Source organism: Rhinatrema bivittatum, chromosome 1 (assembly GCF_901001135.1).
Source record: "Rhinatrema bivittatum chromosome 1, aRhiBiv1.1, whole genome shotgun sequence".
Taxonomy (NCBI): domain Eukaryota; kingdom Metazoa; phylum Chordata; class Amphibia; order Gymnophiona; family Rhinatrematidae; genus Rhinatrema; species Rhinatrema bivittatum.
Window position 1 is genome coordinate 307,631,017 of NC_042615.1, and position 16,693 is coordinate 307,647,709.

Here is a 16,693-nt window from a genome sequence, read left to right on the forward strand (position 1 = left end):
AGGTAGCATGGTCCTCTCCTTGCTCCCAATGCCGCCCCCTGGTTGTGCCGCCCTGTGCAATTGCACAGTTTGCACATCAAGTTGTGCCTGGCCTGCATTTAACACACCAGAAAGAAGTTAGTGTCCATGGTCAGATGCTCAAAACCCGCATTAATGTTTTACATCTAACTTGCCACTGCTTGTGCTCTTTTCTGTTCTACTTATTTGGATCTACCATTTTCTAAAAAATGACTTTTTATCTATGATTTCCTCTTTCACCTCAACTTTTACCCATATTTGCAGTTGTTTGGTCTTCCTTTGACCTCTTTTATTGCATACGGTACATTTTGTCTGAGCTTCCAAGATGATATTTTAAAACAATATCCATGCCTCATGCAAACTATTAACCTTGGCAACCACTTTTATTTTTTTTCCAGTTTCCTCATTTTATCATAGTCTCCCTTTTTAAAGTTGAATACTATTATAGTAGTTTTATTTAATATCTTCCATCCAGTGACTGTTAAGTTTGATTGTATTATAAGAACATAAAAACTGCCATACTGGGTTAGACCAAAGGTTTATCAAGCCCAATATCATGTTTTCAGTGGTGGCAAATCTAGATCAAAACTGCCTGGCAGGATCCCTAATAGTAGATACATTTCTTACTGCTTATGCCCAGGGACAAGCAGTGACTGGTGGTTCAAACCTTGATAATATACGATATATGCACGTTCAAAACCTTGAACTAGTCAGCCCCTGAGGCAACCACTTGGGTAGTAGTGAAACTTGGCCTGAGTCGGGCATTTTTACGTCTCCACCACAATAAATTGTATAAAGGACATCTGGCATCTATCCTTTTTGTTGATACCATTACGGCTTACATAGATTGCCTCCCTTCCTGTTTTGTTGGGGTTACTACTAATACTTTTTTGGTGACATTTTTTGTTAACCTCTCAAGTAGAGATTTTCATTGTAGTACATTTTGGGCCAGATTTTCAAAGGGGTATGCGTGTAAAATACACGCGTAACCCCCGAAAACCTGGCCGAAGTATCCCCTGCGTGCGCCGAGCCTATAGGCTCGGCAGCACGCGCAAGCCCCGGGAAACGCATAAATCCCGGGGCTTTCCTAGGGGGGGGCGTGATTTCAAAGTATTATCCACTATGATGCCTACATCTTTTTCCTGGGTGGTACATCCTAATATGGAACCTAACATTGTGTAATTATAGCATGGGTTATTTTTCCCTATATGCAACACCTTGCACTTGTCCACATTAAATTTCATCTGCCATTTGGATGCCCAATCTTCCAGTAATGTATCACAATCCGCTTGTGATTTAAGTACTCTGAATAATTTTTATCATCCGCAAATTTGATAACCTCGCTTGTCGTATTCCTTTCCAGATCATTTATATAAATATTGAAGAGCACCGGTCCAAGTATATATCCTTGAGGCACTCCACTGTTTACCTTTTTCCACTGAGAAAATTGACCATTTAATCCTACTCTCTGTTTACTGTCTTTTAATCAGTTTAAGAGGTAATCAAAAGAAATTGAGAATTTCAGGAAGCAAATGGAGTGACTGAAGAGTGAGAGCGTGGATTAAATCTTAAGTGTAACCCCCTGAAGCAGATACGCTATCGAAACATGGTCATGTTGGGGTTGTGATTGAACTGGACACTGAAGATAGGTTTTTGGTTTTTTGCTCTCTTGATGAATAGTTGACATAAGACGTGTACCTATAAGCGACCCGGGAAGGGTCCTTCATGTATCAGGACTGTTTTTAAGAAAAATGAAAACAAAAAGTAATATGATAAATGAATAAATAAAGTAAAAGTGGACTTGGGAACACAGCTTGTCCATATTTTCAAGTTGTACTCATAAAGGTCCTACATATATATATAAAACAATCTAAACAATCTAACAAAAAGAATGTAATATTATACTGGGGAATATTGTTGTGGTTTTTGGACGCTATACCCTCCCAGACATAAAGTGCCACACCCCCACCAAATTGATCCTCCCTTTCATTGTGATATAATTTGTAACCTGATATAGCACTGTCCTATTGGTTATCCTCCTTCCACCAAGGGCCTCATTTTCCAATATCGCACGGGATACCAAAAAGGGGTGTTACCTTATGCTAATAAGCATGTGTATTGCAATAACAGCTATGCAACATGCTCAGTGCAAGTTGTGCTATTAACCCAATTTGGGCTACATTGCCAGTATGGATTGTGGTTCATGATGTTTCAGGAGAGAGAAAGAGAGAGAGAACCTTGCTATAGTGCCTCTTCCCTAGACAGGTATTTGTATCCCTATGGGAGGCCCACCTAGTAACTCGAGGTGGGGATTAGGTATGAGTGTAGGGGGTTGGGGGCCACTTTCACATTCAACATGAGACGTACGAACAGAACATTTTGTTTTTTGTCCCCCGACGTCAGGAGCGTAGGAGATCACTCCTGGACCCCTGCTGGACCCCCAGGGACTTTTGGCCAGCTTACGATTCGACTGCAGGAGGTCGTTCCGGACCCCCGCTGGACTTTTGGCAAGTCTTGTGGGGGTCAGGAGGCCCCCCCAAGCTGGCCAAAAGTCCCTGGGGGTCCAGCGGGGGTCCGGGAGCGATCTCCTACCGCGAATCGATTTTCCATACGGAAAAACAATTCGCGTGCTGGAAGTCGTTCCCGGACCCCCGCTGGACTTTTGGCAAGTCTTGTGGGGGTCAGGAGGCCCCCCCCAAGCTGGCCAAAAGTCCCTGGGGGTCCAGCGGGGGTCCGGGAGTGATCTCCTACGCTCCTGACGTCGGGGGACAAAAAACAAAATGGCGCCGGCGCTACCTTTGACCTGTCATATGACAAGGCAAAGGTAGCGCCGGTGCCATTTCTACAACGCAGCGGAGGTCCGAGAGTAAAAGATCACACCAGGACCCTTCCTCTGGACCCCAGGTAATTTAAGGCATTTTGGGGGGGTTCGGGAGGGTGGGGGTGGGTTTTACGGTTGTTTTAGTGTGCCGGTTTTCCCGCCCTCCCCCTTCCCCTCCCCCCGATTTACGATTTTTTTGACGATAAATCGGGGGAATTGTTATTGTATCGTGGCTCTAACAATTTTTGACAATTTAAAATATATCGGACGATATTTTAAATCGTCAAAAAACGATTCACATCCCTACTGTTTTCACAGAAACCCATGCAAGGGCAAATCCCACTGTATGGCCTGTGAATATGTGCTGGCTTACAGGCCCCATGCTGACTTCTGCTACTAATGCTGCTGGTGCTCAAATGCTAACATTTGAGTCATTTGTGACCCAAGCTGAAGGTTTTGTGACCTGTGAAGGTTTTGTGACCTCTCAGCTTGGAGAAGAGACGACTGAGGGGGGATATGATAGAGGTGTTTAAAATCATGAGAGGTCTAGAACGGGTAGATGTGAATCGGTTATTTACTCTTTCGGATAGTAGAAAGACTAGGGGGCACTCCATGAAGTTAGCATGGGGCACATTTAAAACTAATCGGAGAAAGTTCTTTTTTACTCAACGCACAATTAAACTCTGGAATTTGTTGCCAGAGGATGTGGTTAGTGCAGTTAGTACAGCGGTGTTTAAAAAAGGATTGGATGAGTTCTTGGAGGAGAAGTCCATTACCTGCTATTAAGTTCACTTAGAGAATAGCCACTGCCATTAGCAATGGTAACATGGAATAGACTTAGTTTTTGGGTACTTGCCAGGTTCTTATGGCCGGGTTTGGCCACTGTTGGAAACAGGATGCTGGGCTTGATGGACCCTTGGTCTGACCCAGTATGGCATTTTCTTATGTGGGATCCTAAACCACAGTTTGGGAAACCCTGCTGTGGTTCATTATATATCATAGAAGCTAATTGCAACCATTTTTTTGTTGTTGTATCATTAGATAAAATATGTTGTACAATATGGTAGTAATATCCTCCCGAGTTAGCTACGTTCACTACATGGAAAGGATATAACAAATGATTATGCTTTCAAGAAAAATATATGAACATAGAAAATGAAATATGGATGGCTGTATCTCCCATATAATTCATATATTTATTTTTTCTGTGCTGATTATCTATTGATTGTCTCCTTTCATGACAGTTGATAGTCAGGAAACCTGAATCTTTCCTTCTAGTCAGCCTCTAGATTCACAATGAATTTGAGTAAATCAAGCCCTAATTGACTAGCAGCTTGTATACTGATTTATTTATTTGATTTATGCTCTGCTTTTCAGGCACTTCAAAGCAGATTACATTCAGGTACGGTGGGTGCTGATATATATTTCTTCTGTATACTATCAAGGAAGAATTATCAAAATACTCAAATACTGCTCCAATAATTGCAAAATTCTGCTCAGTTAAAGGTGAATTTTAAAAGCCTGGCGCGGGCATCAATCAGGGAATGCGCTAATGAGTCAGGCTTGTGCGTGCCGAGCAGATTTTAAAAGTGGGTATAGTGACCACTCCCTCCAAGGAGTGACTAGGTGCATGCACATTTTTTTTTCATGTGAGAACAACAGTTTTTTAAATCAACAATTGCTGAGCGACAGTATTAGCGTTGCATTTCTGTATATAGCACAAAGAAAGATTTAAATGCGCGACCATGTAAAATCTGTGAGCGACATTCCGAAATGTATGAGTAGCTGCTCATGCGCTCAGCTTAGAGGGGGGGGGGGGGGGGGGGGAACTATGGACTGGGCGTGAACATTTTGGGGCAGATTTTCAAAGAGGTACGAGTGTAAGATACGCGCATACCCCCCAAAAACCTGCCCCAAGTTCCCCCTGCGCGCGCCGAGCCTATGTTGAATAGGCTCGGCGGCGCGTGCAAGCCCCGGGACGCGCATAAGTCCCGGGGCTTTCCTGGGGGGGCGGCGCGTCATTCGGGGACGGCACCGCGGGTGTGGATCCGGCCCGGGGGTGTTTCAGGGGCGTGGCCGAGGCCTCCGAAACAACTCCCAGGCTGAGGAATCGCGCAGCTGCTGGGCGCGAGTTACGCCTGCCTCTGCCAGGCGTAACTTTTAAAACAAAGGTAGAGGGGGGGTGGGTTAGGTAGGGGAAGGTGTGGGGGGGTGGAGGGAACGGAGGTAGGTTGCGCGGCTCGGCGCGCGCAGGCTGCTGATTTTGGGCAGCCTTGCGCGCGCCGACCCCGGATTTTAAAGGATACGCATGGCTACGTGCGTATCTATTAAAATCCCGCGTACTCTTGTTTGCGCACGAACAAAAGTACACGCAAGCGTACTTTTATAAAATCTACCCCTTTGGGCGTGAACCAGAGATGTGAGGTAAATACATACGTGCCTGGGTGCACGCCCAGACCCGCTACGATGTAAGTTTATGTCTGCTATGGAGGAGGTGTAAGTTATGAAATAAGGAAAAATAGGCAGATCTGTGGGGCTTGAATGGAGGGGCTAACTGGGGGGGAGTGAAGGCTATCAAATGAGGGTGTTTTGGAGAATATACCCCTTAACTGGTGAACTGGGGATGAAGTGGTTTAACTGGCAATAGTGTCGGTGAATGCCACTTTGAAAATTCCCTGACTTAGACGGTAGAAGCAGAATTTAGTGCACACATACCTGTGCCCACTTAAAAGTTGGTCCACATGTGGGCATGGCCACACTATTTTAGAACATGCATGCATATGCACGTGTATGTTATAAAATGGCTGCGTCCCTGGTCATGAACTGATGTACATGTGCAAATGTGTGTCTGTGCCCTGGCTTGAAAGTTACCATCTTAAAGGTGAATTTTAAAAGCCTGACGCACCCCGAAAACTGGGAGAAAGGTGAATGTCAGGCTGGTGCACACTGAGCGGATTTTAAAAGACACTCGAGTACACGTGTATCTCCCGCTGGGCACACAAATGAAAAGTTTAAAAAAAGACATAGGGCCTGAGTGTGGTCTAGGCATTCCTGGATTTCAACTTCAAATTAGCGCGTAAATAGTTTCACGCACAGGTGCTTGCTGGGATCGCCGCATAGACATCCTCTATAGGAGAAGTTAAGTAATAAAATAAAATAGATCGGTGGGGTTTTAAGAGTCGGGGGTCTAAAAGGAGAAAAGGGAGGCTATTAAACTAGGGAGGTTTGGAAGTCCTATCCCTTCCCTGGGTGAACTGGGAATGAAATGGGAAAACTGGCAATGACTTTGGCGCGTGTGGGTATTAAAATCCCCCCACTTAAAAAGGTAGAATAGGCATTTACATGCATATACGTGTGTATGTTATAAAATGGCTGTGTCCCTGGGCTTGGGTTGATGAATGCGTGCACATGTGTGCCTGCGCGTCTGTTTTAAAGTTACCATCCAGAGCACACAATCAGAATTAAGTTTTCAGCAAATGTAAGGGGCATGCAAAAGCCTTCATCCCCATTTGCTTGCACAATTTTGGATCTATGCATTTTTTACCCAAGGGATTTAATTTCTTGCAACTTCAGGAAGCAGCTTTTGCAAAACACATTATAGAACTCTTGACCCAAAATGTTAACTTTAAGAAATGGTCAAAAATTCCCTAGTGCATTTTAGACAAAATGTTTATTTGCAACAATTATTTTCTGTTGATTTTTCTTCTTTATAAAACTTGCAAAAAGTGAGCAATTTCAAAATTGTGTGAGGAAACTGACTTACAGATCTTTTGCACTGTTTTTGCCCAAAATTTAAATCTGACCCATAGAGTCTTGAGTTACAGTATAGTACCCTGTTTAAACTCCTGCTACCTTTTTATGCAGAGAAAGTAGACGTGTTGTCCAGTAATGCATATGTAAACTATAGCACTATCTGATTAATTAATGATGATGTTTGCCACTGTAATTCTTCATTCTAAGACCATTGCCTTAAATTGTACAGTACTCCACTACAAGGCCATGGTTCTTCATTCTACTTTTTCCTTTTTATCTTTATGATAACATGTTGTTTTGAAGTGCTGGTGGACACCTTTTTAAGAGTCAGCAGATCAAACAGCATTCATTACAGCTTCAAAGTAGTTAGCTGGACTCCACATAGGTGCATTTCCTTCAATCTAACCTTGTAAGCATGTAAGAGTTATGCTGCCGTGAGATTATGGAGGGCTAAAAAAGGCATAATCTGAAATCTAGGAGTAGACAAAAAACACAGTTCCATGACCCATTGCACTCACATGACTGTGTTGCAGTCTGACATTCTTGACTTATTCAAACTGAAAGCATTTTTCACTAATCTTTGTGGAACATGCTGAAAAATTCATCTTTTCATGACCTTCTTTTGACTAATAATACTGTATTTCTGTGTATCTGGGGGATTATCAATTCACTGAAAGAGGGGAGAAATACCTCAGATAGCCATCACTGCTTTATAACATTTTATTTATTTAAAAATATTTGCCAGCTTACAGCAAGCCAGTGTTGCGATGCTGCCCACAGCCGGTGCTACGGGCAGCCTCTCACCTTCTTCAGACAGTTGATCTGTCTCCCCGACGCTGTCCTTCCGCGGCCTGGAGGCCGCCCACTTGGTCTCCCATTGCAGGAGCCGCAAACGCCATGGTTTCCTGTGGCCCGGAGGCAGTCGTCTTCGCTACTCTCACGGCTAGCCAGAAGCTGCAGACTCCAGCCTCTCTTGCGGCATGGAGCCACGTCTGAGTTCTCCTCCACGGCTGGAGCCACCCCCAAACATCCCTACGTGGCAGGAGGCCGCCCTTCTTCTTTGGCACTGTGGGGCCGTGCCAGCATGAGCAGCTGACGTCATCTTCCTTCTGTGGCCAGGAGGTCGCAGTCACCAGATTCGCTTGCAGCTGGGAAGCCACTCCCAACGACATCTTCGTGGTTCGGAACCCACCACCCATGCCAGGGCCTGCCTGCGGCCCTCCTCCTGCTCCTGTGCTTCAGTGGCAGCATGGCTATGGTTCGTGGTCCTGCACTTCCTCTTCCTGTTTCCTCCTTAGGTGCAGGGCCGCGCCTCCTTCAGTGCTTTTAAAGGGTCAGTGAGGTAGTGGTCCCTCTGGCCCCACCTCTTGGGTGTTTCCTGTTGCAGCCCTATTTAAGGGCTCAGTTGCCATTCCCAGCGTTGCCTTTGTAAGGAGCTAGCCCTTCTCCAGGACCCTCATCTCCTGCTCCAGCCAGGCTTCCTTTATCTTTGTGGGATCCCTCGTCGTCTTTCCTGGTCTCTGCTTTCTCCATGTCCTGATGTGTCTTGTTGTTCCAGTTGTTGTCCTTGTTTTCCTGCTGTTCCAGATGTGTCCTGATGTCTTCATCCATGTTCCTGAAGTTCTTCGTCCAGAGGTTCTTGAGGCTCTGTCATCCCATTCCTGCATGGTCCGCGACCAGCCCAGCTTGGTTAGTAGGGTGCGCAGTAGGCCCAGTGGTCCACGACCACCCGGGCGTGTAGGGTGCTGGCGTGATTCCTCATCCAACGGGGTCGAAGATCCTCCTCGTCCATCATGTCCTGATGTCCTTGTCTTGTTCCGAGTTCCAGATTGAACCCTAGTGGCCGTCAGTTCTGTAGATGCACATGCCTAAAAGCTTTCACTTATAGTAACTGAAGCTGAACCAATGATTTACTCTCAAATTTCAACTAACAGTCCACCGCAGACAATCTCTAAGATGAGTGGACATACATGGGTAGATATTGAAAGACTAGCTGGCTATGCTGCTGAATATCCATGTACAAAGCGCTACTTAGCAGGGTAAGTGTTATCTGGTTAAGTCTAGACCTGCTATTGAGCATGTCTAACTTAGCTAGTGAACTTATCCGGTGAAGTCTCAATATTGCTACTTAGATAAGTTATCTGGCTAAGTAGTGCCACCCCGATCCATCCAATGCCCGTCCACAAGTTAGCCGGCTAGCCAGATAGCCGGAAAAGTGACTTATCCGGCTATCTGGCATTTGAATATCAAGCTCACAACTTTTAATAAATTAAATGCCATTACCAAGCACTTAAAATTTACATCACAATGAGATGGGTAGCCAATGCAACTGCATGAGTAGAGGACCCACTGAAGAACATTGTGAACTACCAGTAATCAATCACTCTGTGGTATTTTGTATAATTTGCAATTTTTTGGTTACTTTACTTAGTAACCCCAAATACAGAACATTGCAATAATCAGAGATAAGACTTACCTTCTTCAGACTTTAAGCTCCAAAAATTGTTTCAATAGTTTAATCAATGTCAAATTCAGATAGGTGTTCCTTGCAACAAACAATAACTGCTTCTCTAAAATTAAATAAGAGTCCAATTTCACTCCTAACGATTTCACCTAATCCATAGGTATCAATTTTCACTACTGGAAATACTTGACTCCTACATAAACTAACTATCCTGAAGCAGTTTCATTTTACTGGAGTTCAAAACTAATCCATTCTTTTTTTTTAGCCAGTCTCCCACTTTCTGTAAACAGGCATTAGAATGCTGCACTGCCTCCGCACTGCCCTTATCCAATGGCACCATTACCTGTATATTATTTGCATAGATAAAAGAAGTAAAACCAAATGAATGGCTGATGCTATTCAAAGACACCAAAAAAATGTTAAAAAGTAGGGGAGACAAGGAAGAGCCTTGATGCAGAACCTACTGAATTGCTCTAGATGCTGACGTCCTACCCTGAAACGAGATAGTATGAGTTCTACTCTGTAAAAAAGCTGAAAGCCAATTTAATACCTGATCGTCTAATCCAAATTCCAAACAATGAGAAAGCAAAATAGCTTGATCAAATAAATCAAAAGCACTAGATAAATCTAGCATAATTAAAAGCACTGATTGCCCTCCATCTAAATGAGGTAGCACCTCAAACAAGGACACCATCACAGTCGCTGTACTGCAGCCCCTATGAAATCCTGCTTGGGCCGCATCCAATATATCATGATCATACAGACGCTCGGTAATTTTGCCTGGTGACCACCTCCTTCAACACTTTAGCCACAAAAGGAAAATTGGAAACTGATCTATAATTACTGCAATTTGTACGATCCAACTATTCTTCAAAATGGGAGTCAGAATAACTTTCTTCAAAGATGAAGGGACTTTATCATCTAATAAATAACCAACTTTAACAAACCTTAACCAGAAGACCTGAAATCAAATAAGAGGGACATGGATCCAATAAAAAGTTAGATATGTTCACATAACCTAAATAAAATTTAAGCTCTAATGAGGAGAGCTGATCAAACTCCTGTTATGTAAGCTCAACTGCTTGTTCTTTTTAATCAGTCTACTAATACCCACCGGTAATTATCCTTTTTACTTAAGATTATACCACCCCTCCACCAAATCCTCTGTACATACATCATCCTGGTTTTGCTCTTCCCAAACCCACAACGTCTCCAAATTTCTCATGATCAACCCTCAACTGGTGAGGAGTTCTTACAATCCTTGCTCCCTTTTCTCTGACCAAACACATTTTTCACCCCCTAGAAACTCTAATTTTACTTCCTTCTGGGCCACCTGTGATCCAAATACTAAGCCCAATGTATGACCTCCTTCATGTGGTGGGTCCCTAACTACCTGAACTAAATCACCTTCTGCTAATGAGGTAAGAAACTGTTTAGCCTTAGAACAGGAGGCCAAGGACGCTTGCAAATTAAAGTCTCCCATAACTGTGCCAATATTATTTCAGTAATCTGATCAAAACATTCAGAAGAACTTCCTGGGGGTGAATACCACAATGAAATAAGAGGCAGTGATATATTCAGTTTTTATTAAAATACTCTCGTGACCTGGAACCACTTTCATAAAAAGTCTCTAAAAGGCAGTACCTCTCTAAAAATAACACCTACCCAGCCCCTGATGTATTCAATCTATTATTCAAGACAATCTTATAACCCCTAGGACAAATTTGCAAAATTGCTGAAGCCTGAGAATTACTAATCTAAGTTTCTTTAATGAATAATACATCAACATTACCAGATACAATTAGGTCATGAATATACAGTCAATGCTTCTGAATGGAATGCGCATTAATTAAAAAACACTTTAAATCTCCATCTCCCTCTCTTACTGATCCTCCCTAAAGACCCACCCACTCTCCTTGGAGATATCAAAATCCTACCCTCTCTTTTTATCACCCTACCCTTAATTCCCTTAAATTTCCTAGCTCCCTTTTCCCCTATTTGCCAAAACTGATGATCCTCATATATGCGTGTAAATAGCCTGTACTTAAGTAATAGCTATTTTATAAAAGTGAAAAGTACACATGAACTTTAAGTTTCGTGTGCACATATGTGTGCATAAAAAGGAGTGGTCTAGGGGCGTTCCGGGGTGGGGCCAAGAGTTGCATGTGTAAGTTGCTATTACAATAGACATGCCTGGGTACATTTGACATGCAATTTTACAACTGCTAATTATCTTAAGTAATTGCTATAGACTTGTTTATTGTGTATTATTGACTGAGTGGGAGGTTGGCATGAATTGGGCTGGGAGTGGGGTTCAGGCTGAATAACCAAGAGGGTCTCGATGACCTGGAGAAGGGCTGAGCGAACTGGTGGAGTAATTGGTAAACCGGTTAATTTCAATAAAGAATGCATGTATTAAAATATGCTGGCTTACAAGCATAGATCAGGTTTTACATAAGTCCTACTTCATTTTTGTGCACAAAATATATGCACATATTTTTAAAATAACCTAGGCCGTTGACAGGAGTTGGCAGGAGTTATTTTCTGAGAGTAAAATGTGCGGCTTGGCTGCACATTTTACTTTCTGAATCGTGCAGGAATAACTAATAGGCCCATCAACATGCATTTGCATGTTGCGGGCGCTATTTGTTTAGGGGGGGTTGGCCGCGCATTTTCAACGTCCTATTACCCCTTATTGTATAAGGGGTAAAAATAGCGCGTCAAGAACGCGCATCCAAATGCGGGCTGATACTAGGCTAAGCTAGCTCTACAAACGATTGTATCGCCTAAGTGGTAGCCTAATATGAGTAGTCTGAGCCCCCCAGCCTAGGCTCACAGATCTATATGTGTGTCTCCAGTGGAAAAAAGAAATAATCTGAACAGGTAGCCATTTGAGAGGTACACTTCGCCTCATAATTATCCATGTGTCTGGAAGGAACCCGATCCCCATCCCTAGTATTCCCCTACCCCTCCCCCTTCCCTTCTCCCCCTTTAACCTTCTTAAAACACAAAAACATTTCACCACCCCGAACCTAAGAGTGATTCGGAGGACACTTAAGGGTGTGTATTGGCACCATCCACCATTTAACATGAATTATAGATTTAGTTTTGTTGGAGAGTTCTCACTTCTGGTACTGTTCCTTTAACATCTGTGCTACGAGTATGTGTGTTCCCTTGTTTTCCAGGTGCCAGTTCCCGTATTCTATTTTAGTGGCCGTCTCCAGTGCCGCATACTGGGTGCTGGGTTGGTCTTCTAGTCCGATAAATGGCAAATGCATTGTTCCAAGACAGGCTCCTAGATGTTGGAACAGAAGTCGACCATTTCGATGCAGTGACGTGCGTTGCCAGAAGGTAAATGTGGACTATGATGCTCTGCAGACGTCAATATGCCGGCCCCTTTCCAATAACCCTGGAAACTTTATTCATCCTGTGTACCTCCCGTAACAAGCAAAATGAGAACTTTCAAAGTTAAAAAAATTTTAAACATTAAACGTTTTTCTGCTGCCCCCAGCCAAGAGGCTTAAAATATAGCATCTCAGGCAGGTTCCATGTGTGACTAGCTATATCATAAAGTACTCAGTCCAATTTAAGCCCCTCAGTAAAAGAGTTTGCCGATTCCACATTTGAGAACACATGTGCTTTCCCCGCATGCCAGATTTTCAGATTCGCCGGATTTTGAAATTGAAATCTTATACTTTTGTGATACAATTCTGAGCAGAGCGGGCTGAATAGTTTCTGTGTGAGTAATGCCAAGAAATCCTGGAACATGCGGACAGGAGAAGTTTGGTAAGTCAGGTCTGTTCGCGCTTGGGAGGTTTGTAACATCTTTTGTTTATGAGACCAGTTCAAAACTCGTGCAATATCGATACGTGGTCTGGCTTCCCCTTCCCTCCTCCTACCTAGCCGGTGAGCTCTTTCGATGCGCAGTTTCCCCTTCTAGTTCTGGCAGGAGCAGGGCCTCTGGAAGCCATTTTTCTAAAAACTGCTCCATGTTTTGTTCCTCAATTCAATTGTTTCAGGAAGACCCAGGATCCGGACATTATTGCGCCTAGCCCTGTTCTCAAGATCATCTAGCTTGTCAGTATGGTCTGTTACTTGTTTTTCCAGCATTTGAATTTTTGTGATCAGCAAGACATTTTCCTCTTCTAGACCTGAGATGCGGGCCTCAACTTGTTCAATACATGGGGGTAGTTCTTCAATGGAATGTTTAAGTTCCTGGAACTGAGAGGCAAGATCATTAAAGCTTAAGTCCAGTGCCTTAACTACCACTTCGGTGACCTGTGTCGTTAACTCGGTCAGCAAATCTCACGGAGGATCACTTTGTTGTAGAGAGGGGGCGGGGGTCCGACCCGATGCCAGCACCATCTTGTCTGATGTTTCCTTGGATTTTTATTTTTATTTTTTTCCCCCTCTCAAGAGCATACTAGAGTGGATTTTTAGCATAAATTTGTCGATCGACATGTACTTCTCTGATCTTGTAATTAGATTGATTCCTCTCAACGGGTTGCAGCAGATTTTGATGGATTGTGGTGGAGGGTGCCTAGAGCTGGTACGCAGTACGTCCGTCCAGCTTCACCACATCACGTGACCTCCAGCGTGTCTTTATTTATTTATTTGCATTTGTTGGCTGCCTATCTAATAGGTGTTGTTGCACTCTCACCTATGTAGCACTACTTCAGTGCCCTTGGAGTCCTAGTCTGTCTTAGATTTACCGATATTGAAGATCACTTTGCTGAGAAACAGGGTGGCATCTCCTGTACCTAGGCCAGAAGGCGACAGCCTTGTTGATGAGTGAGCTACTAATTCACTGTCTTGTAAGACAACGAAGAAAGCTAAGGCAAATACGCAGCAGAACTGATAGGTTTTGAAACCAAAGCATGCACTTTCTAAGACTTTCATTTAAAGTCTTAGGCAGCTGTATGTGATGGGGTGCCTCATGTCCTTGACCTTACACTGAGTCCTAACCCATCCCAGCATTAGCCTTCTGACTGCAAAGTTAGCCAAGGGATTAGCTAACTCCAGTGCCTGGAGAAGAATATGCTAACAAAGTGATAGATATCACCAAATCTTCTACTTTTCACTACAATATGTACTGCATCGGATTGTCCATGCAGATCAGCCAATCTAACACTTTGCCAGCCCTGGCTAGGAATGCCTGAAAATCAAGCAAGGCTGTCAGTTAGTTCTTCTTTCTGTTGTCTGCAAGTGAATCAAGTACCATCTTCTAAATGCTGGGGGGCCAAACTGCCATACCTCTGTAGGGACTGGAGTACCGACTAGCTCTGCTTCCGGAGCCAGATACCTGAAAGTGGCCCACTTAAAGTGGGAGAGAGAGAATCAGTTATGCTATTGTCCATACCTGAAATGTGTGGCACAGAACATGATATTACACTACAAACAACAAAGCACCAGTTCCCTCAGCATTGCTGCCCCAAGTCTTAGTAGATAATCTATTTATGGCATGGACCACAAACATATTATCAGATTGGACATCAATGCAGGTATTGGATAAACATTGTCCCCAGATTAACAATGCAGCCAAGATTGAGGAAAAACTCTAGGAATGTTATGTCCTTGGTGCTCCCATTCTCATGCCACTCAGGAGGCCATGCTCCAGCACACCATGCCCCTCTAAAGTAAATGCCAATACTGTGGCCCCCAAATGCATCAGTAAAGAGATGCAGGTCATTGCTGCCTCTAAATGCCTCCCTCCAAAAAACTTCCCTGTTAAAATCATGGAGGAAGTACTCCCATACTCTTAAATCCTGATTTATTGCACTGCTAAAATGGATATGGTGATGCTTTTTTGACACCAGCAGGGGACAAAGCTAGCCTGCATAAGAAAGCCCTGCCCATAAGGATAATGGAGAAAGTAAAAATGAGCAGTCCCATTAATGACTAGACTTGCCTTAAAGTGGCTTTCTTTACGCGCAACATGCTCTGCAATGCAACCCTCAGCCTTGCCAGTTTCTCCTCTGGCACCCTTGATATCTGCTCCTGTGCATCCATTTCTATGCACTAGAAAACAATGGATGTAGAGAGACCTTCAATTTTGCCTTGGGCCAAGGGACTGCAAAAATCTTTGTCCACTGCCTGGAAACAGGACAAAAGGGCATCACAGTCAAGGGCATCTTTCCCAATGAATTCAAAATCATCCAGGTAATGTCCCAAATTCATGGATCCCGACCTCTGTTTAAACACCCAGCGCACAAAGGAGCTGAAGTTCTGAAAATATGCACAAGAGATCAAGCAGCCAATCGGAATGCACTTGAGTCTTGAATTTAAACCCCAATAGGTGAAAGAAATTGGGGTAGATAGGTAGAAGGCAAAAAGCAGATTCAAAGTCTGCCTTTCCCAAATGGGATTGCTTGCCCTCATTTTGGAGGGAATGAATGGCTTGGTCTAGTGAGGCATATGAAACTGCACATAAGTGGGGGTCATCGTGTTCACCAATCTACCCTCTGGGTAAGAGAAATTGGAGATAATTTTCAAAAAAATGTACAAGTGTAAATGTAACTACTATTATAGCAATTTCAAAAGCCATTTCCCTGCGTAAAGCACACTTATGCTGGTAAATCCTATGGACAATTCAATGACATATTGTAGCAATTTTCAGAAGCCCACTTACACAAGTAAAGTGCATTTACATGTGTAAAACCCTATTTTAAGTGTGTAAATACTTTTTAAGATCAGGCCCATAATGAATGATCCTGAATTTCCCTTGATCCTTTGGAACTATCCCTAACAGGGATGTCACTGGGGAAGGTGGGGGGGGGGGGGGGGCTGAAAGGGGCCCCCTACTCTGCCTAAGGCAATCTCTTGCATGATCTTTATTTCCACTATGACCTAGGGGTTAGCAAGGGACCTTGCACTGCACACTTGGTAGGGATGTAAAGGGGAAACATGGGATGACGTATCCCTGGGTGACACTGAAAGCGATTTCTGTCGCCTGAGACTTGGCGGGATAACAGGAGAGCCATGGTTGCATTGCATCAGTGCTGACTGGAGTTGGAGCTAGGCCCCCCTCAGTCATCCATGGCAGGTGTGGCCTTTGATGCTGTCACTCCCGTGGGGCCCAGCATTGCGAGGCTGGGTGGCTTGCACCACAGTTTGCACAGGTGTGCTGACGTTTGCAATGTTTCCACATACAATGTCCAACGATGAACTGCCTGAACGTGTCATTCCTTCCACTGCTAGTCAGTGCTGCCCTATCCTTCTTCTCGCTATCATGACCCGCTGGCCTATGTACTGTTATTTCATCTAGCCAAAGATCAAGTGCCCACAAGAGATAGAGTTATTCTTGGCCATACTCCTCCTGAACTTGACATCATAGTTCAGCTATGCCCATCCTGTGCAATGCTTATGTGCCCTTGTTATGGTGACTAAGTATCTGATTAGGTATGGATCCTGTTCAGGCTCCCACACCACTATGAAGCTGATAAATACATGGAAAGCCGAGATCCAAAATTGAACTGTTTTGAAGATTTTGGTTTTGGTTTTTTTTTATTCCCCCATAGTTCTTTGTCTTTGGTTTCGGGGCTGCTGACATCCTGGTCTTTGATGAGCAAGGAGAAAATATCTATATATTCCTGTCTCCACATTTTCTTTTTTAGCTTACAGCCAACATCACATGCTTG